Genomic DNA, 24,436 nt, shown 5'->3' on the forward strand with positions numbered 1-24,436 from the left:
ACTGAAGCTTGGAAAGAATTTGTAAATGAAAAGGAATTTGTTTATCTAGGATCAAAACTTGATACGCATTTTGATTTTACCGTATCTTAATTGCATGCAGAATAAATAATTACTGTTTAATGAAATTAATTTTGCAGTAAATTCCATGCATAGATTTCAAGTTGGCTGATGGACTTTAATCAGGAAACTACTAAATTAACACAATAAGTAACACATTCTTTTGAAAGACGTTGAAGGCTTTGAATACACACTATTTGGCTTAAAATTTTACTTTGTAATGTTCAGCATTGGTATTAGTTTCAAAATAATACGCTTTACAGATGTAATACAATAGAACACACATTCTGCCGGCTACACAGAAAGCTGAAAGATTCAACAAATAATTGGTTAAACTGTTAATAAACCTGGTATGTAGCAAAGGAGGCTGAAAAATTATATTGTTATCTTTTGTACTCAATTTTAAGAAATGAGTAATTGCCTAAAGGGTATATAGCATTAAACGAGAAGAAAATTTTGCATTCTTGGAAAACAACATTAATAACATTTTGCCTAGCAAGGATGTGTAGTTGATATATGTTTACACACCCCTTAATATAAATTACAAATTATACTTATTGATCAAATGTTTGAAAAATGTCATTTCCCATATTTAAAAGCTGTCTGAAACACACTTGTGAGACTTTTCAGTGATTAGAAATCTTTGCATTGGGAGTGTGAAATTTAATCCCTTTCTAACCACTTGATTTTCTGCCTGAACTTTGTATATGCTATTAGGGCAAGTTCATCTGCTGGCCAGAATGATGGACGTGGATATCCTCATATTTAAGTATCTTCTACTATTTGGACTAAAAACAAGAATAAAGTGGCGAGGATAACTTTTGTAATGCATGTGGTCACCTGAACCCATTAGAAACAAATCTCCGTCTGGGATGTAAATTCAGAACGACTACTCCCATCTCAAAACATATGTCTCACTCACTCAGTCATTTCTCCAAAGCAAGTACTGCACAAAGTGTAACTGGCATCTTTACTCCATCCTTCACCTGGGGATATCCAAAGTGGGGGTTGAACCATATGTGTTCTGACGTAGAGGTGGGAAAGCCAACATTAAACTTTCACTATAAATCTACTGTGAAAAACATTTCATCTCAACCTATCTGAAAGTCTACTTTATCTTATCACTTCTACTTATTCCTTGAACATTATTACTGGTGTGTATTCAACTATATGCAACAATGGGACTACACTGTTTATAACGACATCATATTCAATGGTGTATAATTAATATTATGCACATACTAATGCATTTGATTTATTTCATATATTTCAAGATATTTTTGCAGATTAATAATCATTGTTTAAATTATCAATACTGACTAAAATAGTTACAGCAAAGCCATGTGGTCTCAAGATGCACTTTGAGGTGAAACGTAAACATTTACTCTCTGTTTAAAGCCGATTTCCTTACACTACCCAAATATCATTTTTCATTCTTCTCCACATACACTTCCCCAGCCTCTTTTAGATCCCTTGTTGTTCACTATTTTAATTTTGTTTTTAGTCAAGTTGAGTGTCATTGTCCAGCACCTTTGCAATGCCACATGCAAAATAAAACCTTTGTATCCTTATAGATTTAATGTAGAACAATGCTAAAAAAATTGTATGCCTGTCATAAAATAACAATTCCATGGGGAATGTAGATAAATCATAAGCAAATAATTGACTTAAATAAATATTGGTAATAGCACATGATATTTCAACACTTATTTAAACAAAAAATTCAATTCTATCCAAGGTTCATAAGCATTTTGTCAGGGAAGGTAAGCAGTCAGTTTTCATAATGTTATAAATCATGTGATGTATCAACTGAATTATGGGGCATTCATTTTTATCATGCTAAGAACTGATAAGTTTTGTACAACTTTTGCAAATCTTGTTTGTGGGGAAGTAAGTGTCCCCAAAACAAAATTCCCCACCTTGTCACTATGGAAAAGAGATTCCAGATTGCCGTCTGATTCAATCTGTTGGATTAATGAAGGGTCCGACCCGAAACGTCACCTAACCATGTTCTCCAGAGATACTGCCTGACCTGCTAAGTTACTCCAGCATTTTGTCTTTTTTTCTGAGCCAAAATTGGCAGATCCTTGTTTCTACATTAACACTGCTAATTGTTTAGGGGCCGCCTTTAACACCAAGTGTAAACATTTGTCACGATCAGAAGTAAAAGCAGCCATTTTAATTTACTAATGCATTGCCTTTACAGTGGTGTTGTGATCTCTCCCCTAAACACCCTGCTTCTCTGGTCTCATTTCCCAATTCCAGACACCAGAGTAGAATCAAAATCATGTCCACATTTAAGAGACAGTAAGTATTCAAATGAAATTAGAACTGCAAACTGACAATATGGTTATATAACTTTATCTAACATAAATAAAATGAAACAAAGCTAGAAACAAATTGCTGGTGTAACTCAGCAGGTCAGGCAGTATCACTGGAGAAAAAGAATAGGTGACGTTTCAGGTCATAACCCTTCTTTTTCTCACTTTATCACAAGCTCACTAGGTATATTGTATGCACAAATCGCTGGGTGACAAATAAATAAATATTAGAGATGAGATGGTAAATATCCACCTGATCATAGATCAACTTGCACTTTACCCTGTCCAAAACTGTTACAACTGTTCGTTTCGTTGGGTTGCTGCTGTCTAAATTACCTAAATTATTGCATCGTATGGGAGGCGCATTCCCAATCTCGTTGTACCCCTGGGTACAATGACAATAAAGATATATTGTATTGTATTGTATTGTATTGTATGAAGTTCCTAAAACAAGCAAAAGTACTAGAGATGCTGCAAATGCATTTTTTTTTGTTGCAAGAGAGAGAGCGAGAGAGAGAGAGGGAGAGAGAGAGAGAGAGTAATCTGAAATTATAACTCTGCTTCTCTCTCTTCGTTTACTGTCTAATTGCCATGGATTTTCAGAGTCTGTTTTTATGCCTACAAGACGTTCCTTTATGCTGAAAATTGCACTTCGAGCCCCTAAGCCCCCTCAGCACATGATGTTGAGTAAATGAGGAAGAAAGCAAAGGGCAAGGAGTCATTTTCCATCCTTGCAGCTAAATGCTCTGAAGGTCTTTCAATAAAAACAGTTACGGAGAACTTGTAGAAATATTATATCAAAAGAGAGTAAATTAACCTTTGAAATCGTTTGCAACAATAATGAACTTTGACCATTCACCATCTCTACTTATTTGTATTTTCTCCTTTGGGTCTAGAATTGTAGATATTTGTTGGCAGAATAGAATAATTTAAAAAAAAGAGGTATTTAAATGCAGACAAAATAGTAAGGTTGAAGTAGATTTTTAATAACGCATAAAATATTCAGTTCCCAATTGTAATAATTGGTGTTGAAGATTTCAACCCAAAAATGTGGAAAATCGTCCTTTCATATATTTTACCTTGGGTTGAAATGCATCATTTTTCATTGTTATGTGAGTGTATATCTATTTGAAGTTATTGTATCTCATTTTTGATAGGTTGTTCGGTAGTATTATTAATTTTCTTACTTAAAGCATAATTCAACAATCCTCACAAAAATAATTCAAGAGCAAAATTCCACCAAATTCCATCAATCTTTCTTGTTAGTATAATAATATTTGACTTAAACTATTCACATTTGAAATCCTTGTATTTGTGGGAGAAATATGACTTTCATTTAGGGTAACTAAACAGAAAAGTCATTCAGCTGTTTAGCTCAAGAATAATCACATCATTGATATGTATTCAGTTCTCAATCAAAATGAAGCGAGTTCCTTCTTACACAAAGTATACAGGAATTCTCAACAACCTAAGCAAGATTCACACCATTGAAGTAGTAATTAGTAAGTTAGGTTACTATTTTATTACTCAAACAAAAAATCAATGATTCCAAGATTAACAAGTGCTGCGACATCAACCATAACAAATTACATGCTCTTCAAAGCGAAGTTAACAATGAATATATGTCCCTGTCTGCAGTTAATGTGTGGTAGGCTTGCTGGGTGTGTCCAATCCATTTGCAGCAATCGTGCAAAAAAACCTTTAAAAGTTTCCTCTGAGAAACAGGAGTCCTAATTACCAAAGATAATTATATTTAATTAGGAAACTTTACGGTAATTGGCTCATAATGACATATTATACATAGTTTGTAAAATGTAAAAATGTATCTTTGACAATTCTTTCCTGACAAACTGAGACAGGCATAAAAATCACATCATCTGAAAAACTGAACATTTATTTTTAAACAAAGAATTCCCATGCAAGTATTATTTTTGTAAAATCTTGTCACCAGCTTCCAGCATCGAGAATATTAAGCAAATAAATATTCCTAGATACTTGGTAGATAGATGCTGACAGTGCGTTAAGATTCATTTTTCAGCAACAGAAACAATTGAAACATTTCAGCACCGTTTTTCATTTTCACTGTTCAGCAAATGAATAAATTCACTAGAACTTAAGCATTACTATCTTAATTGTAAATTGTAAAATTCCAGCCCTCCAACAACTGGAAAACAACTATGATAACAATTGCAACAAAATCATCTAAATATGTTGTTCTTTTGCGATGTCTTCAAGTACTAAAGTTATCCAACGGAAAGAGTATTTTAAAAAATGTTATAGTTTTTAGTTTAGTTTAGAGATACAGCGCGGAAACAGGCCCTTCAGCCCAATGACTCCGCAACGACCAGTGATCCCCGCACATTAACATTACCCTACACACAATAGGGCCCATTTTAGATTTATACCAAACCAATTAACCTACAAACCTGTACATCTTTGGATTGTGTGGGGAAACCAAAGATCTCAGAGAAATCCTACGCAGGTCACGGGGAGATCGTACAAACTCTATACAGGCAACATCTGTGGTCAGGTTCGAACCCAGTTCTCTGGCTCTGTTAGGTAGTAGCTCTACCGCTGCACCACCCTGCCGCCCTATTTGTGAACTTTATCCAGATTCTTAGGCAGACTCTTAGGATCTAGGATGGTATGTTACTACTATAGGCTCTAAAGTGGCTAATGAGGCTTATGTGGGAACCACAAACTCTTCCAAAGTTGAGTCAGAAGATAGCTAAAGGGCAGGTAGTTCAATTTTTTGGGTAGTGTGCCCTTTTTCCATTCTGTCGCTTCATGATTGAAACTGGGGTGACCTTATATCTAGAATGGGGATAACATATGATCATTGAATCATGGTGTCATAAAGCACAGAAACGGGCTCTTTAGCCCAACGTCCATGACAACCAAGATGCCCCATCTAAGTTGGTTCCATTTGCCTATGTTTGGCCTATATCCTTTAAATCTAATCCATGTATCTGTCTAAATATTATTATTGTACCTGTACCAAAAATTTGTGGGCAACCATCACTATCTGTGTGAAAAAGTTGTTCCTTCACGGCATCTTTTCCATAGAAGGGTGATCAAAACTGAACACAATACCCATCAGTATCTTGCACAATTGTCACAAAACATCCAAACTTCTATGCTAAACTATTCAATATGGTTTTAATAGTTTCTTATTTATCGTGAGAAAGATTCGGAAATCTGTCCGGGTAATGACACATCGTGAGTTAGCAATAGACTGTGGTATAATTGGATCTGTTGTGGATTTGTTGGTTAGGTTTGCATGCTAGCATGAATCTAATGAAGGAAACGAATTTCTGTGGGCAAACAAAAGGCTAAAGGGCTTGTGTATTGGTTTTTGCTGCTCCCAGCATTTGTCAGAGTTGATATCTGATGAAGGCCATGTCCACTGGATGTGCAGATGAACAGAATCCTTACTTTTGTTCAATGAGCAGCTCTCCAGCTTCTGGGAAAGCATAATTGAGCAGGAGCCTGGTGATGACTCGCTGGTGATGTCAGTACCTCAGGGAATTCACTTTATAAATACCACTGTCTGCCTACTGTCTTGAGGATGGAGCCTTGTTGCTAGCCCATAGTCTGTTTTGGCTTCTTTACAGTCGGTATTATAGTGAGATTGAACTGGATCATTTATTATGGGGTGGGATCAAAAGTGCTCATCTCAAAAGTGGTCACAGTTAAGGAGTTTTTTCAAATGTTTCTTCCAGCAAGCATTGATGGCCTTTTTGTCTTTGAAAAGCCTATCTCCTTTCTTGGCTCTCTTTGGGGATATGGGTGAGGTGGCTTAGGTGTGGAGCCAAAGATGGCCTTGATACCACTGATGAATCCATGCACATTATTGATGACCGGTGGTGGACCTCGTGAACTCTTCGTCCATCACCGGTTCTTCAGGTCATGGGTTTTCTGTTTATCTCTGGGTTTAGGTGCTCTAGAGATGTTTCTTTTCCCAGCGGCTTGGTGGAAGTTTCATTCCAAGTATTAAGAGACTGGAATGATATCCATATCACTTGTGCCATGTCATGCACTGATAACTGTTGGACTACCTCCTAATTCAGTTTGTAATCTCCATGAATGTGGCACTAAAATACCAACAGTGAGAAAATCAGTGTTCCATCTCCGACCTTTCACCATAACAAAGATATTTAAAATCAGAGAGCATGGATTAATGGTAAAGGGTCAGAGGTTTAGAAAGGATCTGAGTATGAACTTTATTCACCTAGAGGGTGGTTGGAGTATGGGGCACATTGCCTGAGGAGGTGATGCAGCCAGGTACTCTCACAAAATACAAATATCTCTACACTTGAATTCCTAAGGTTTTGGAACACTGTGGGCCAAGTGCTCGAAAATGGAATTTCATCAAGAAGGGTACTTGATGGTTAACATGGACATGGTGAGCCTTGTTCTATGCTGAGTGACTCTGTGATTCAACCTTGCAGATGAGCTCCACTCAGAGAGCATCAAAACTGACAGCTCCCATCCGACCTGTGCCATAGAGTGTCCACAGCATCCAAATGCCCTGAGCATCACCATAACATAATCCTATGAAGAGAATTTTGGCTTCTCTGCTTGAAATCATCAGAGCTGTTTTGATAAAATGATAAATTGATCCAGAAGCTAATTGACCACAAATGCAAGGCATTCTTAAATTTGAAGCTCCACCACATACTGTTATTAGCGCAACAAAGGCGTAACATATCCCAGCCCGCTTTTTACAGACAGGATACACATTTGAACTGTGGGAAAGCAGAAAAGATGTCTGGAATGGGAGACGGGAATTAAGAATAACATGAACTCTTGAGCAGTGGAAGAGAAAAGCATTTCCTTTCATGGTGTTGAAATTTACTATGTCTGGGTTTATACACGAAAAGGGGTTTGGCTTCACTGACAGCTGCTGTTTTTTCTCACTGCAGAAGATTCATAAATCCTTAGGTCCACAAACCTTAACAAACACCCAAGATAAATTACATTGCCTTTGCAATTTCTTCGTCTTTCAAAAGTTCAAAGCAAATTAACTGCCTTTGCCTTGATTTCCATTCTCAGTCATTTTTGCAATTGAAGGAATACATATCAGCAAGAGTTTTTGAAGAAAGAAATGCCTGATCCAAATTATTTTAAATTCTGTGTGTTTAGAATATACTTTGGTTATGACCTGTAGAGGAAAGAATCACTCTTTTTCCCTCTGGTTTAGCTCACAAGTGGCATAACTACCAACCTATATTTATTTTACAAATGGAAAAATATAAAAAGGTGTATTTTGTATGGTGCCGAATTGAAATGCTGCATTCAGATAAGAGGATAGAAAGTCTATTAGAAATGGCCACTTCTTCAACTGGCATGCTATTATTTGCAACAACATACAGGGATTTATTATAGAGATATATATAATAAAAGCAGATTGTCTCATAAAACTTGCATGAGCAAAACTATCTTACCTTTGTTTTCTTAATACTTGTACGAACAGGATGACATCTACTTCACACTAGAAACCATTCATTGCCTTTCCTGAGTTGAATCTCAAGTGCAAGTAGGAATACATATAATACTCTTACAAATTGTAGCGTAATTACAGTGGTTTTTGTGCATAATCATGTAAGTATTGAAATATACAATAATATGCAACTTTTCCTACTACCAGACTAGCAATGTATTTTCCTCCTTGCAATGATGCACCCTGTATGATTTTTGTTTCCTTTGAAGCTAAAATTCACCTTTAGTTTGCTCTCCAAAGAAAATATATCTGTCATATTATTAATATGATTTTCCTCTCTTCTCCTCCCCTGGGATTGAGAATGAATTGCATCCACCCAAGCTGAGGAATTCTGATGGTATACTTCAATTCTGATAATATTGCTGGCTGTTACACATCAGTTACCAAGCAGTTTTGAGAACCTGAGGTCTTGGTCCATCAGGAAGGAGATCCAAGATGATAGGAGGCCAGGTTCTGTTTCACAGCGCACACAAACATACTTGGGGAGAGATGGATACTTTCCCCTGTCCTTTGCCTCTGCACCCATACCGTTAAAACCTCCCCTGTCCATTAGTCGCACCTCCATCTGTCAACACTGTACATTAAAAGATAACCTAATTTGGCCGAATTATGCACCGATCAACGTTCTAATTGGCTTCAATTATGTCCTTATGTAGTTAATGTTTGTAGTTGATTGATTGAAAGGCACAGCATGGAAACAGCCCCTTTCAGCCCACCGATTCCATGCTGACCATTGATCAACCATTCATACTTGTTCTATGTTATTCCCACTTTCTCATCTATTCCCTACATATTGGAGGCAATTCTACAGAGGCCAATTAACCCACAAGCCCGCATGTCTTTGGGATGTGGGAGGAATCCAGAGCATCCAGAGGAAAATGTGGTCATAGGGAGATCTTGCAAACTCCACACAGACAACACCTGAGATCAGGATTGCACCCGGGTCGCTGCCAGTTGTGCCACTGTGCCGCACTTGCAGGTTCTCAGCCAAATTAAACACCATCCTTAGGTAAACAAATTTCCTTCAAGGAGCCGAGGATCACTGGCAAGGCCTATGGCTCGTGAGAACGTGGTGGTAGCCTTCCTTTCAATGATGCAGTCACATTGAAGAGGCTCCCATGGAAGTTCTAGAATTTATACCCAGTTTCCTGGCTTATTTTATTCTGCATGATCAAATAATTCAAAGTTGTCTGGAAAGATAACATCAAAGTGGCAGAATAAATGGACCTTCCAGTAAATTACTCAACAACATTTTTATAGTATGACAGATATACCATCACTGAATGGAAACAAAGGATCACTTTAACTGCAATGTGATTCTGACACACAAGTCCCATGAAGCACAATTCATAATTAAAACTTCCAAATATTATCATATATTTGTACAGTATTCAGTGGGAAGTCATAATGCATGAAAAGGGCAGCAGTTGGCATGTTTTCAGGTTTAGGTGAGATACAATCACCAAATCTTTCAAACTATTCTGGCTGTTGTTATACAAATGCTATTCACAACATCCACATTACCTTTTACTTGCGGATATTTTAGGTGGGAAAATATTTAATGTCTAATTCTGTCTGAATGCAACACTGTTGGAAGAATGAGGTGACATGTTTGAATAACAAGCTTTACAACATATTTTGCCACAGAAGGTAGTTGAGGCCAGTTCATTGGCTATATTTAAGAGGGAGTTAGATGTGGCCCTTGTGGCGAAAGGGATCAGGGGGTATGGAGAGAAGGCAGGTACAGGTTACTGAGCTGGATGATCAGCCATGATCATATTGAATGGCGGTGCAGGCTCGAAGGGCCGATTGGCCTACTCCTGCACCTATTTTCTATGTTTCTATGTTTCTATTTTAATACTGGAAGAGAAATAACTAATGATAGCAAAAGAAGGAAATTATATAAATTCTAGATGAAAATAATCTACCGGAATGACATGGGTTGGTTTTAAATTCGGTCTCATCAGAATAACAAAAGGAGAATTAGATAAGAAAAATAATGGCAAAAGATATTAAGCATAGTCTGGGCTGTCATTTTTTTTCACAAAAAATGGTGTGTAGCTTACGATAAAGAGAATAGGAGTTATGAATTTTTAGACAAGTTTGGATCAACTAGGTCAAAAGGTCAGATTGTACATTGGTTTGGGGGCTTGAGGTTGAAGGGTTACCCTGAATATGCAATGTCTATAATGGCCAAAGACACTTAGCCCCTCCCCCCCATTGTTTTCTTTCTAATCGAAAGAACATGATTTGTGATCATTGGAGGCAATTCTACAGAGGCCAATTAACCTACAAGCCCACACGCCTTTGGGATGTGGGAGGAATCCAGAGCACCCAGAAATAAGATCAACATATTCTAGTGCAAGTAAGGTGACCTTGAATCACATTACTTCCATTTGAATGACGTGTCTGCACATAAAATGCCTCCAAGCGTGCAATTGTTGCAGCACTTGATGCGGAACCCACAATTAACACTATAGCTGCAACAATGGAACCTTGAAAACACAACTGGAAAATGAAAACAGATGAGAAGAGGTTGGCTTGAGAGCTCCTTACCTGCATCACTGATGTGATGCTCACGACAGAAGAAACAATAAAACTAGATTGTTTATCGAATGGCAGCTGAGACCCTTGGTTTGTTTTTGATGGGTGTCCATCTCTGAGATCTAACCAAGGCTAGAATGGCAGTCATATCATTACCACTGCCACATAATTCCTGGTACACTTCACTATTTTCAGCTGCAGATCAATTAAATCGATTGCCTTGGTCAAAACATACAATATCTAACCTTTGAATAATTATAATGGTAATTGTGTACATAGTCTGTCTTTAACAAGTTCAAATACTTGGCTTGGTCAATAAAAGGTCCTCTTTCTCCATTACTCCAAACTAAATCAAACTGGTTTATAACTACATTAATAAATTATATCCGTTGACACAAATGTTTAAAGAGCAATCATATAAAACTTCTAAAATAGCTTCAACTTATTTTGGATAAAATCTTCTGTTTATTATTGGTCATTTTACCATGTAGGGTTGAGCTTCAGTCTGGTATGTGTTTAATAACTAATATTTTTACTATTAAGTTTAGAAGTGTAATGTGCCAGTAACCCATAAAATGGTTCCTATTCCTATTCAAATTTTGTTGGAATGCTGGTTAATCTTATAATTGCCAAGTTACCAGTTTAGTCCAAAGAACAAGCTTTACACCTTCCTAAAAAGCAACAGTACTCCTTCAACATTCGTTAAGTGCTCATATAGAGTCTTGAGACATACGAGAAACAGATACCTGGGAAGTTAATTCTTAAGGAGATCTGTTTATAACCACTGAATGATTAGAGATTGTCTCCTACTGAAGAAACAAATTAGAAATTACACTCTAGAAGCACATGGTACAAGTTTTGTTTTGGACAGTCTAATTTCTTTTCAGTTTCAAAAGTTGTTAGCTTCATCCTTGCTATTGCATTAAGCTTGAGATCATCTTTCATCTCAGCACATTTAGGCGTCAACTGTTATGATTCTACTGCTGTCACTTACATCTCCCCAGAGCAACATTTTGTTTCTTTTACTTGTTTCAAGACAGTTTCTTTTGCCTTGTGTCATTGTCACATTTGCATTTAATCTCTTTTGCAACCCACATCTGACCCTTTGTACTCCCCCCTCCCCCCCTCCACCCTCCCATGCTGACATCACTCATTGGCCTTTCCCTGCAACGTCAAGACTTGTTGATCCCTAACTTTTCTCCATTCTGATGAAAGGTCATTAACCTAAACTGTTAATTCTGCTTCTCATTCCACTAAAGTTGCTTGACCTGTGAATATTTACAGCATATTTTACTTTCTTTACTTGAGAAACTAAGCTCATTTTCCAGGAAATATTAAGCATGGTTTTTAAAAAGTTGTTTAAAATCTAGAAGGTTTTGATAGAGCAAGGACAAAGAATCAATCACCAAATAACACAGACTTAATACCATTGGCAAAAGGAACAAAGACAGTCAGAGGAAAAACAATTATACAGCGAGTTGTTATGATCTGGAACTTACTGTTTGAAAGTTTGATAAAGCAGATTTAATACTTGCAGAAGGGAAATAGATCAGCGATTGAAAAGGAAATATTTGCTGAATTATAGTGATAGAAGCAAGGGATTGGGATTGTGGCAATTCATTCAAGGAGATAGCAAAGAAATGATCAGGTGAATGGCCTCTTATGCTGAATGAGTTGAGAATGACCAAACTATTCTTCCTTACTAAAACATATGCTTTCCTTGATACTGTATATATTGCATTTAATCCCCTGTGGCTATGTATTCTTTTCAGAATAATAAATACAAAATAGATTATTTAATGCAAAATAGATGACTTGCTTTTCAATTCAGGAATCAAACAATGAAACCCAGCTCAAACTATAAAAAAATATAATTCTTCAGGAATCACAAAAGTGAGGAACTAATAAAAATGCTGCTATTTAATGGATGTACATTAATACCAAAAAGGTAGTGCAGATAATTCAATTAATTCAGATGATAAACAACACATTTAGAGTACAAGAAACAAGAAGTCTTGCTACAATTTATGGAGTTTTGTCGAGACCCAAATTGGAGTAACAGCCTGTAGATTTGATCTTACCCAAGTGAAATAACTGACTGAAATAATAAACGTTTGCTAGATTGATTCCTGGAATGAAAGGTTTCTGTATGGGAGAGATCAAGAATAATAGGTTTTTTTTAATGATCTTGTTAAAAAAGAGAAATATTTACATTGAAATATATAACATTCCTAAGGAATTTACAAGGAAGATGCTGAGAAGCTATTCCACTAAAATGGACAGTCTAGAACTTGGATTCAGAGAGATTCAGAGTTGCTTCTCAGTTCCCCATGATATACCCGAATACAAGAGTAGTTCATGGAAGGAAATTTCAATTTCAAAAATGTAATTTCATGCGGTCATTTCTGCATTGCACATTTAGAACTTGTACATCACGGTTTTTAGGCCAAGGGCTTGGTCAGTTAGGAATGATATGAGAAAATGTCTATTTACTCACAGGGCCGTGCAAGCAGTGTTCTTTGGATCTTTGACTGCAGCTTGCAGTCATGTAGTACAGGATGAACTATTAACAGACATGCTTTATAACCCAAAGCAAACTCTGAACTAAAACTAAAGATGCTTGACTCTTGCTCAAGGTAAACTTAAACCAACACATTCTACAGTGCACCTTTAAAATTCTCTTCCCCAGAATATTCAAGAATATTCACAACAGATTTAGAATATTTAAAATTGTATACCACAGTTTTTAGCTAAGGGCTTGCCAATTAGGAAAGATAAAGAATGTTTGTGTATTCACAGATGTCGATTTTTACGATAAATGAATTGGGAGAAATGGGACACGGGGGGGGGGGGGGGGGATTGATACAGGGAGTCATTCAAGATCTCATTAAGTGGCAATTTCTTATGTCTTCATGTCATGAGAATCCGGTTCTTTCTATTTAGTTAGGAACATGGAAAACATTGCTTCTTAAGGGTCGATAACGTAGCCTGAACCATCTGGTCAACAAACTAGCTGACTCCTGGGAGAAATGCTAAATCTCACATGGGAAAACTGGTGCTTTGCTCCTGCATGTCAAGAAAAGATCATGACCCAGGAGTGTGGGAATGGAAGGAAAAAAAACTGCAGCACATCAGTAACTTATACAGGACATGAAAGCAGAAAACATAGACTTTAAAAAGAAGAGCTGTAGTTAAGGCTCTCGTGGTTACTTTAGTAAATGTGATTGATATCAATTAATTGCTGGATTATTGAGAAATATAGGTTTGGTCTGAAATACAGACTGTTTGGCATCATATCATTTTTTGGATAATCATTTAATGTCTTTATATATTATCAATATTTAACTTCAACCGCATTTCACAAAGTTACACTGAATGAACAAAATGGATTCAGCTTTATTCTTGTCACTACCAAATGTTGACTTAATTTGACTTTGCATTGACACTAAGACTCGGTTGATAAAGCCGAATCACTTAGCCTGGCAAACTGGCAGATTAGATATGCACTTTTCTTAGTTTCACTGGGGGTTGACATTTAACCATTTCCCCTTTTTTTCCCCCACAAAGGTGTGACCACCCACGACTGTGCACTAATGGGCAAGGACCCAGAACATCCTCAGCGGGCAGCCAATGCAAGCACAAAGGGGAGAAGGTCATCGACTGTGAGACACTGGGAAAGAGAGTCTGGCTAGAAGCTAATTTCATTATTTCCACAATTTGCTTTTGTTATTTACATTTGAACAGGAAGTAAAGTTTTGAAAATAATATAATACAGGCCAGATTGCACCGAGTGAATCATACATGTCACCTCAAGGTCCTCCTCATTTGCTCATTTTAATGAAAGGAGAATCGTGTAGTTAACAACATGCTGCTTTCAAATATTCCACAGTTCACAAAATGTGAGAGAAACAAAGTAATTTACTGCAGCACATTATAACAAAGCCAACTCATATACAATTATCACATGAAGAAGAGAAATTATAAGTCTGCTTCAATGATAGTAGTGTTTTAAATACACGCATGGTCCTTAAAATCAGATTTTTAGCAGAATTTATTTGATTTTCGAAGGTTGGTAAATCACCCATTTAACTGTTTCTGGTATTTTGGCAACTAAATTGGATTCAAGGACCAATGGCCTGAAAGTTATCCACCTGAAGTTAGATGTGTGATTTACAGACAGCTTCTCTGAAAGGTACGAGTGAAAGCAAGAAATTTCTTTGTGTGGCTCAAAGAAGTACTCCTGTTCCTACTTGCACAGGAAAGGATAAAAAAAAATAATTAATGAGCCAGTTTATACTGATAACTAACAGTTTTTGTGGAGAAGCTTTGGCCAGTGATACAACACATTCCAGACACTGGTGTCTGCACATTGCTACATGGAGGTGAGATGCTGACCATCCAAACTCATCACTAGTCTCCTCATTTAGTTCAGAGGATGATCTGGATTGCATTGAGCTGAGGTGCCATTAAACATATCATAGTTTTGTTTCTTAGCTTTATGTTGACCATGCAACCCATTATGGCGAGTCTGGAGGCTCGCTCTTTGTTAAAGAAGTTTATTGCGACAGCAACATTCAATTACAAAGTATAACGAACGAGATTACAGACAACCATTAATTCTAACTGTTCACTTCGAAAAAGTCTCTCTACTAACTGGTTTTGGGCGCCAAAAACACACGTGACGTCGCTGTCCAATCAGCGGGCTCAACTCCCTGGACCAATCCTTACGGTCGAACCCACACGTGACCTTGCTGGCAAATCTGAGGGTTCGACTCCCAGGACTAATCTCTATGGTCGCTACACCATCCCCTTTTAACTTAATGGCATCACTGATAGGAATGGTTTAGTCTAGTTTAATTTAGTTTAGTTTAGTTTATTGTCACCTGTACCAAGGTACAGTGAAAAGCTTTTGTTGCGTAATAACCAGTCTGGACTCCAGAATGTTCTTAATAATTTAACTTTAAAATTTACATCAAACACATTTGTTTGATGTTTATGTTTTAAATATTTAATCCTACAGCAATCATTTTAACTTGTTACTAATTTTTTTTAAATAGATGGAAAGGCCTCTGCCCACCATAAGCCATCAAGCTTGACTGGGTAGGCCTCAGGCTTTGTCACCCGATGCCAAGGTAACACCCACTTGGAGGTTTGGCCTTGACTGCAAGTCCACAAGTTGATCTGGTCCACATTGGGGTCCAGGCAGAGGAGATGCAGAGTAAACTTTAGTCATGGATCAGGCAGAGGAGATGCAGAGTGAACGTTAGACATGGACCAGGACAAGCTTAATCAAGCCCACTCACTGTCACCATCCAGTCATAGTTTCCAATAGAAACTGCAAAGGGTTCCAGGTGCTGTTTTTAGAAACCCAACATACAAGTGTGGAAAATCCATTAGATCCAATGCAGGTAAGTGTCCTGGGCAATTTACTTGCCCACATACCTATTTTTTGTTGGACCAGAGAGGCAAAAATTATTCCTTCAGTTAATATATTTCTAATTACTGACACAAATCTGTACCTTCATGTTAATTAAACCTGAAGGAGAAACCAACAAGGAGGATTACTGTATAGAGATTACCAGGCTCTAGTATATCTAATTCAACTTGAAGCTCAAAGTGGATTCTGTCAATAACTGAGCATTAAATTTGTCCTCCCCTCAATTGATCGCTTCTTCAACAGTGATCTAACTCGTCAACTAAGGCCTAGTTCTCCCCATTGCGGGCCCCCAGAATGAACAATCAAGATTGAGGCCTGACATGTGAATCAGCCATGGGTGCAGTGCTGCATCTCTGGTCAGTTGTGAGTCTGAGATGAAGCACTGTAGCTCTGGAGGATGGACACTGCAGCAAAGGCCTTGAAAGAAGAGTGTGGCACCACCGCACAGCATGGATGTAAGTTTATCTGTAAACTCTTTGTTGCTTCAATGAAGCACACTTGATATTGATGGTGAGTTTTCTATTTTTCCAAAGGAATTTGATGCAAATACCAATGGTATATTTATTATTGAATAGTTCAAAAAGTATATTTAAAATTATAAAATTTTCAAAGTTTTCAGTTGAATTTCACATTCCAAAAAAATAATCACAGAAGTAGTGGCAATAAGTGCAAATCTTTCATGAAAATTACATATTGGTTTGATTTCAAGCTTATAAAAGTTCTATGGGCTGGATTTTAGATAAATATTTGCTAAGAGATGCTGCATTTCTCCTTACATACAAACTCGTTAAAATATGTCTAAACAACAGTCAGACTTCATTAGTACAAGCCCATGGGAACATACAAAATGTTCCTTATCAGGAGGTCATCTTCTCATGCTTCAAGCTCTTTTCCTGTCCATAATTGAGCTTTTGCTGAGACCAGGAAAAATATTTGTAACAAGAAGAAATTTGCTTAAAGATTACAAGAACAACATCACATTGTGCACTGTATTTACTGGTAGTTCAGTGAAAAGTGTACCAATGCAAATGTATTGCAGCTCATTGTGATTTCATACTAATAACAATCTGTTTAACTTGAAAAGGATGCCATTTGTTATTGTCACAGACTACTGGCAATCTATGACAAATAATCCTAAATGTTATTCTTCCCACAGCCTTATTAGATTGCATGTTTTTCATCTCTTTAATTGATAGCACAATATTTCAGAATTTAGACATAATTGCAAGATTCTTATCCAACCAGGAGTATCAGTTAGAGACTTTGAATCATTGGTAAGGAAAGTTTATGGGCAAATACTCAACTAGCAGAGATCCCATTTTTAAGGAGGCAACTCCCAATACATTTCCTGCCCTTCCGTGAGATGAACTCTAAACTAACAATTCACAGAGTACTCTCAATATAACTGCAAAGAACGTAACAGATTCCAGTAATGCACAATGGACTAGAAATTCATCCCTGATCTGTAATGCACTTGTATAACAGCAGTTATACACTATCTCGGAAATTTGCTTCTATTGGCTTTCACAGAACCAAATATGAGAAACATTGTAGGATGAGCAACTACTGTGACACAGTGCCTTTAGTGCCATCTACCAGGATTTTTAATTGTACAAGGTTTTGTTTGAAGTATTAAAATTAGTTTAAGGAAGAATTGTTCCTATTTACAAAATCCTCACTTCCGTAGTTACATGTTTGAATTTAGTAAAATAAAAGTATATAAGAAGAAAAAAACATGATAGGAATTAAAATATTCCCACTTAATAGTCAGTTTCCAATGTGCAATATAAAGGAAGAAATAATATCCTTTAATAGTCATTTGTGATACTTTTGGTAGAGCCAGGCCCCTCGACGCCAGATTTAAGGTTTATTGGCTTCAGATACATTTGAAGGTTCCCAAGCTTCAGGTCAAATTGGACCACCGTAGCAGTTTGCGTTTACGTATTTGAGAACGTATTCTAAAAATTGCACACATAGACAAAGGGGCTGAGAACTATCATTTTCTTTGTCCAAATGAGAAGTATGTTCTGCTACGAATTAAGCTGAGAGTGAAGGACCAACGATACTCTGCATCTGTGTGCAATGGTCACTTAAGGTAGCAAGAGTATCGTTGGTCCTTCACTCTCAGCTTAATTCGTAGCAGAACACACTTTTAATTTGGACACAGAAAATGATCATGACCAAATCTACAACCATATAATATCAGATCTTATAATTACCTTTGAAGAATTACCATTCAGGTCAAAACTGTACAGGAGGGTGAGGTCAGTTTAATTTGGCATCATGTTTGGCACATACATTGCTGAAAGCCCATTCCTGTGCTGTGCTGTTTTATGTTCTATATTAAAACTATACATATTGGTCATCTGAAATGAAAGTGGGATAGTTGGACGTGTGAAGCTATTTACTTACCATATGAAAGAAAAAATTTGGAGGTAATTCCTCAGATGAAGCAGATTATATGATCCTAAAGCAAGGTCCGAAGAAGGGTCTCGACCCAAAACATCAATAGACAATAGACAATAGACAATAGGTGCAGGAGGAGGCCATTCGGCCCTTCGAGCCAGCACCGCCATTCAATGTGATCATGGCTGATCATTCTCAATCAGTACCCCGTTCCTGCTTTCTCCCCATACCCCCTGACTCCGCAATCCTTAAGAGCTAGCTCTCTTGAATGTATTCAGAGAATTGGCCTCCACTGCCCTCTGAGGCAGAGAATTCCACAAATTCACAACTCTCTGACTGAAAAAGTTTTTCCTCATCTCTGTTCTAAATGGCCTACCCCTTATTCTTAAACTGTGGCCCCTGGTTCTGGACTCCCCCAACATTGGGAACATGTTTCCTGCCTCTAATGTGTCCAACCCCTTAATAATCTTATACGTTTCGATAAGATCCCCTCTCATCCTTCTAAATTCCAGTGTATACAAGCCTAGTCGCTCCAGTCTTTCAACATATGACAGTCACTTATTCCTTTTCTCCAGAGATGCTGCCTGACCCAATAAGTTACACCAGCATTTTGTTTCTGTATTTTTTCAGATGTTGATTCACTTACTCAACAGTTCTCTTTTTATTTTAAGGATATAAAGGTGAATTTTATGGGACAAGATTCTCGAGGGAGAATCTTCACTAAGTAGCAATGAGAGTACTGAGTGTGCAACTCAACATGTTTGATTCGCTCTGCTCACAATCATCCTGTCATTAACTTTAGTGAAGCGTCACCCTTACAATTTGATCAAGTCAAGCTGTGGAGGGAGTGAAGCCTCAAGAAGATTTTCTCCATATAATAGAATATAGAATTCAGTCCAACTCACAAAATATTCCAGTTGGCGAGTATATTTTTGATGTCCTAGAGCTTCTAATCATAAATATTTAGAAGTGAACCCCAAATCATTAATGTACTTTGCAAAATTTCCAAAGCACATCTTGAACATTATATCAACATTAAGGTTTAAAACCATTTTAAGTGAGTTTTGTTTACACATTTCAACAATAAATTTACAAAGTGAGTGATTTCAGATATTTTGCTGGAGGTGGTGAGAGAAGGAATGTAACACAATGTTTCTCTCTGGAATGTTTTGTTTATCCACAGGCCTCTGATCTTCTATAGACCTTCTCCTCAGGGTCCAGTTTTCCCAGGAATCCCTTCTGTACTGATAAGGGGATTCCTGGAAATACTGTTCTTGGGGGCAAGGCTTGGCAGCTATCCAATGAGGAAAACTCCAAAGCAACAAGTTCATAAAAGCCTCTAGGTCACTGTGGGAAATTGGATCCTTTACATTATATTTGTGAGAACATGCATCCAAATGTGAAAACTTAATGCAATAAATATAAATAAAAACAAATTATAAATCATTGAACTCAGTGTCTGACTCTATTTTCAAAGTATCACTTACGTCAGCAGATTCTGGATTTCCAAACAGAGGGAAAGAATTCTTAAAGAATAGATCATTGTTAGCTAGGGGAAGGTGACAATGAAGCAAACAAAGATAACATTTAATCAGGAGAACAGTCAGACTGGTCGGAGAACTGGGATGGGAGAGGGTTGGTTTCTGGAACAGATAGCCGTGGAGGATCTTAAACTTTCTCATCTAAATGCACGCACTTAGAAACCACAACAAGGTAAATTATTCATTAAGGCAACAGTATTTCTTTAAACTCATTACAGCTTTCAACTGCCAATGCCTGTGGTTTCTGAGATGACAATAACATCCACAAGAAAATATTAAAGTTTCCAGGTATGACTTTGTAATGTTTTCTTTTGTAAGCTTATATTAGAACCATAGATTTCTCTATCAGCAGCTCCACAAATCTTACGCTGGAAATGATCAAGACACACAAATGCAATGAGTTAGTGTGGCATTAGTACCACCATCTCGCAACACTTTTATTTAAATTAGTGACATTATGGGTTGGGTCACAATGCATACCAGGACTTCCTGTTTGTAAATTTGCAATTCCCCTGTGCATGGAAAATTATCGACATTAACAACCCCAGTGACATATCTCTGAGAATGTCATGATTCAGTAACAACATTGAGGAATATTCCAAGGATATTGTAAAGTGCAATTTTAAATTTAAATAAAGCAGCTTATCTTGACTATTGCTATAAAACGACCCACTTAAATCTATGTACTAAAACTCTCGTTTGTTTGTTTGTTTGTTTGTTCCTGAACTACAGCCAAAATGGTACATGATAGCGTGACAATTTTAGGCCCACCTTACTCACCGTCGTCCCTTTGGTGCTATGGAAGAAGTTTCATTGAAATTGGTGTTATATTTTTTAAGTTATTCACATTTTAAAGTTTAAATCTATCTCCTGGGGAGGGGGGAGGGATGGAGGGAAGGAGAGGGGTGGAGGGAGGGAGGGGGGAGGAGGGAGGGAGGGGGGAAGGAGGGAGGATAAGGGGGGTTGAGCGGGATAGAGTGGGTGGGACGGGAAGGGGGAGGGGAGGAGGGAGGGGGAAGAAGGGGGGAGGAGGGAGGGAGAGGGGGCGGGGAGGAGGGGGAGGGGAGGGGGAGGGGGGAGGGGGAGGAGGGGGTGAGGTGGAGGGGGAGGAGGAGGGGGGGAGGGGGAGGGGGAGGGGAGGGGGCGGGAGGAGGGTGGAGGGGAGAGGGGGAGGGGGGAGGGGGGATGAAGGGAGGAGGGAGGGGGGTGGGGGTAAGGGGGAGAGGGGGGGTGGAGAGGGGGGTGGGAGAGGGGAGGGGGGAAGGGGGAAGGGGGTAGAGGACAGGGTGTTGCACCAATGCAGAGAGGTTTGGGCCCAATGGGTCCACTTGGTCTAGTAGACTATAAAGATTAGATACCATTTCCCCAGATTACATGCAGGAAATTAAAAGGTTTATCTCGCTACAATATTAGAAGGAATCAAAATGAATGAATATTTTCACTTTCCATAGCCACCATCCTCGAGCCCTCACTGATGAAGATTTGTTGTGACAGGGTTTGCTGTGTCAAGAGTGGTTCAGCTCATCACACACTTAGACTTGGAAGTTTAGAGATACGGCGTGGAAACAGATCTTTCAGCCCACCGCCTTTGTGCCGACCATTGACCCATTTGTTAATACACCTTCAGCGCTAGATGAAGAGTAAAGAGGGAGAAGGAAGAAGCCGGAAAGGCTGCAGGAGCGGGAGTCCCGAGAGGATGGAGGGATTAGAGGAAGGGATAGGAGCGCATCATCCTGGAGAGTGGCGAATGAAATGGGAAGAGTTACAATTGCAAGGGGGGGAGAATTAAATCAATTTTTCTAATCATTAAGGTCAGTCTGAAGAAGGGTCTCGATCCGAAACGTCACCCATTCCTTCTTTCCTGAGATGCTGCCTGACCTGCTGAGGCATTCTGTGATACCTTCGATTTGTACCAGCATCTGCAGTTATTTTCCTACACTAAGGTCTGGTAAGATGATTCGTCAGCACTGTGATGGAGGAAGTTCCAGAATCTAGATACAATGGTAATAAATGATAACAGGATCATATTTCCAAATCAAGGCAAGGTGCGACTCGGAGGGGTACCTGCAGCAGGTGGATTGCCATATAGCTGCTGCCCTGTCTATCATGGGTGTAGATATTGTGGCTTTGGGGGGGTACAGTTGGGGTAGCCCAGGTAAGTGATCATCATGAGTTTCATAGGTAATTCACACTGCAGCCACAATTCACCAGTTGTGAAAGAAATAAACAGTCAGGAATGAAGGAAAGGACATCATCAAACGGATGCTTTGCTGTGGATAATGATGTACTACTTGAGTGTTGGTGACAATGCACATATCCAAGCAAGTGGATAATATTATGTAAGAAGGAACTGCAGATACTGGTTTACACCGAAGAGAGACACAAAATGTTGGTGTAACTCAGCAGGTCAGGGAGCATCTCTGGAGTAAAAGAATAGGTGACGTTTTGGGTCGAGACCCAAGTGGATAATATTCTTGACTTGTACCTGGAAAATGGTGTGAAGACCTTGGGGTGTCTGGAACTCAGTCGCTCACTGCAGGATTTATAGACTCTAACCTGCTCTTATCACCACAGTAATTATGCTTGTTTTAGTTTAGTTTAGAGATATTATGTGGAAACTGGCTCTTCCGCCCACCAAATCTCCACCGACCAGTGATCCACCCACATTAACACGACCCCACACACACTGGGAACAAATTTACATTTATACCAAGCCAATTAATGTACAAACCTGTACATCTTTGGAGTGTGGGAGGAAACCGAAGATCTTAGAGAAAACCCACACAAGTCACGGGGAGAACCTACAAACTCCAAACAGACAGCACCTGTAGTCAGGATCAAACCCAGGTCTCTGGCGCAGTGAGGTGGTAGCTTTAGGCTGTGCAACCAGGCTGCCGTGTGGTTGGTCCACTTTGGGTTTCTGGTCAATGGTGATGCTCGGGATGTTGATGGGATGGGTGGGTGCGGAGAAAGGGTCAGTAATGGTAACGCCATTGCGGGTCAAGGGTGATACGTTGAACTCCATTGTTGGAGATGGCCATTGCCCAAGGCATGAATGATGAAAATGTTACATATCACTTATCAATCCATGGCCGGAAGTTGCATCAATTTTGCTGCTTGCTGGCATGGACTGCTTTATTTGCTGAGGAGAATTAAATATTATGCAATCATCAATATTGAGCATTCCCGCTTCTGACCACCTGCTGTTGGTGATGGTAGGCACCCAAGGAACTCCTGGAGAGACCTCATAAGGCTACGTTCTTTCACCTTATCAATAACAACCACCTTCCTTTGGTTGATGTACAGCACCATCCACAGGAACATTTCCCTGTTGAGTCACATTGACTTTTTTTTTACCAGAAATCTTTGATGTTACAATCAGTCAGATGCAGTCACTTTCACCTCACAAATTCAGCAGCTTAGTCCATTTTGGGTCAAGGCTGTGATGAGGCTTGTTGCCCAGTAGTCCAGGTGAAGTCTGACTAGTTTAGTTTAGTTTAGATTAGACATGTTGTTGTTCGTCCTTCGGTTTCGAAGATGACCATGACTTCACTTTCAGTTGGAGGATTGGTGACTGTGGGTCCGGAAATGACTGGTGAGGCCAATCCGGGCCCGGAAGGCACGCCCACACGTAGGACACAACTGGATGGGTGCTGCAGTGCAAGTGGAGGTAGCCCGGGCCTTGCGCATACAGTGAGGAAACAGGCCCTTTAACCAAATGAGTCCATGTCAACCATCGATCACCCGTTCACGCTTGTTCCATGCTAACCCACTTTCTCATCCACTCCTACACACTCAGTGTAATTTTACAGAGGCTAATTAACTTACAAACTCACACTTTGTTGGGTACATGGGAGGAAACTAGAGCACCTCGTGGAATCCAACGCAGTCACAGGGAGAAGGTGCAAAATTTTGCAAAGAGTGCAACCGAGATCAGGATCGAACCTGGGTTTCTGGCGTGATACCCAGAGCTGTGCCATTGTTATCGATGAACAGGTTGTCAGTGAGTGTCAATTGAAAGGACTATGGAAGCCAAATTCTACCACTTTGCTACTATAATAGACACAAAGTAATGGAGTAATTCAGCAGTTCAGACAGTATGCCTGTAGAACATGGATAGGTGAGGCTTCAGGTCGGGACTCTTCTTCAGATGGATTGTAGGAGGGGAGAAAGAAAGCTTGAAGAGAGGATAGGCAAGGAAAAGCTTGGCAGGTGGTTAGACAAAGGCCAGAGATTAAAAGAAAACAGAAGGAGTGAGACAAAGGTATTGAAGAGTTTGTAAAGCCAGAGGAAGAACTGGTGGAGGGGGAGTGGAGAAATAGGTGCGAGTCCAGGTGTTGAACAGGGGAGGGGTGGGAGAAAGAAGGGTGTGGGGAAGTAAGGAGAGTGTGGAAGAGAAAGGAGAGGGAAAGGGGGCGGGCTTATTGGAGATTACCTAAAATTGGAGAATTCAATGTTCATTTCATTGTGTTGTGAGCTACCTGATTGCTCCAGTTTGCATGTGGTCTCACTCTGGCAATGGAGGAGGCTCAGGACAGAAAGGAGAGTATGGGCATGGGAAGGGGAGTTAAAACAGCCAGCAACTGGGAGATCCAGTGGGCCTTAGCCAATCAGTCTGAAGAAGGGT

Source organism: Rhinoraja longicauda, chromosome 14, assembly GCF_053455715.1.
Source record: "Rhinoraja longicauda isolate Sanriku21f chromosome 14, sRhiLon1.1, whole genome shotgun sequence".
NCBI lineage: Eukaryota > Metazoa > Chordata > Chondrichthyes > Rajiformes > Arhynchobatidae > Rhinoraja > Rhinoraja longicauda.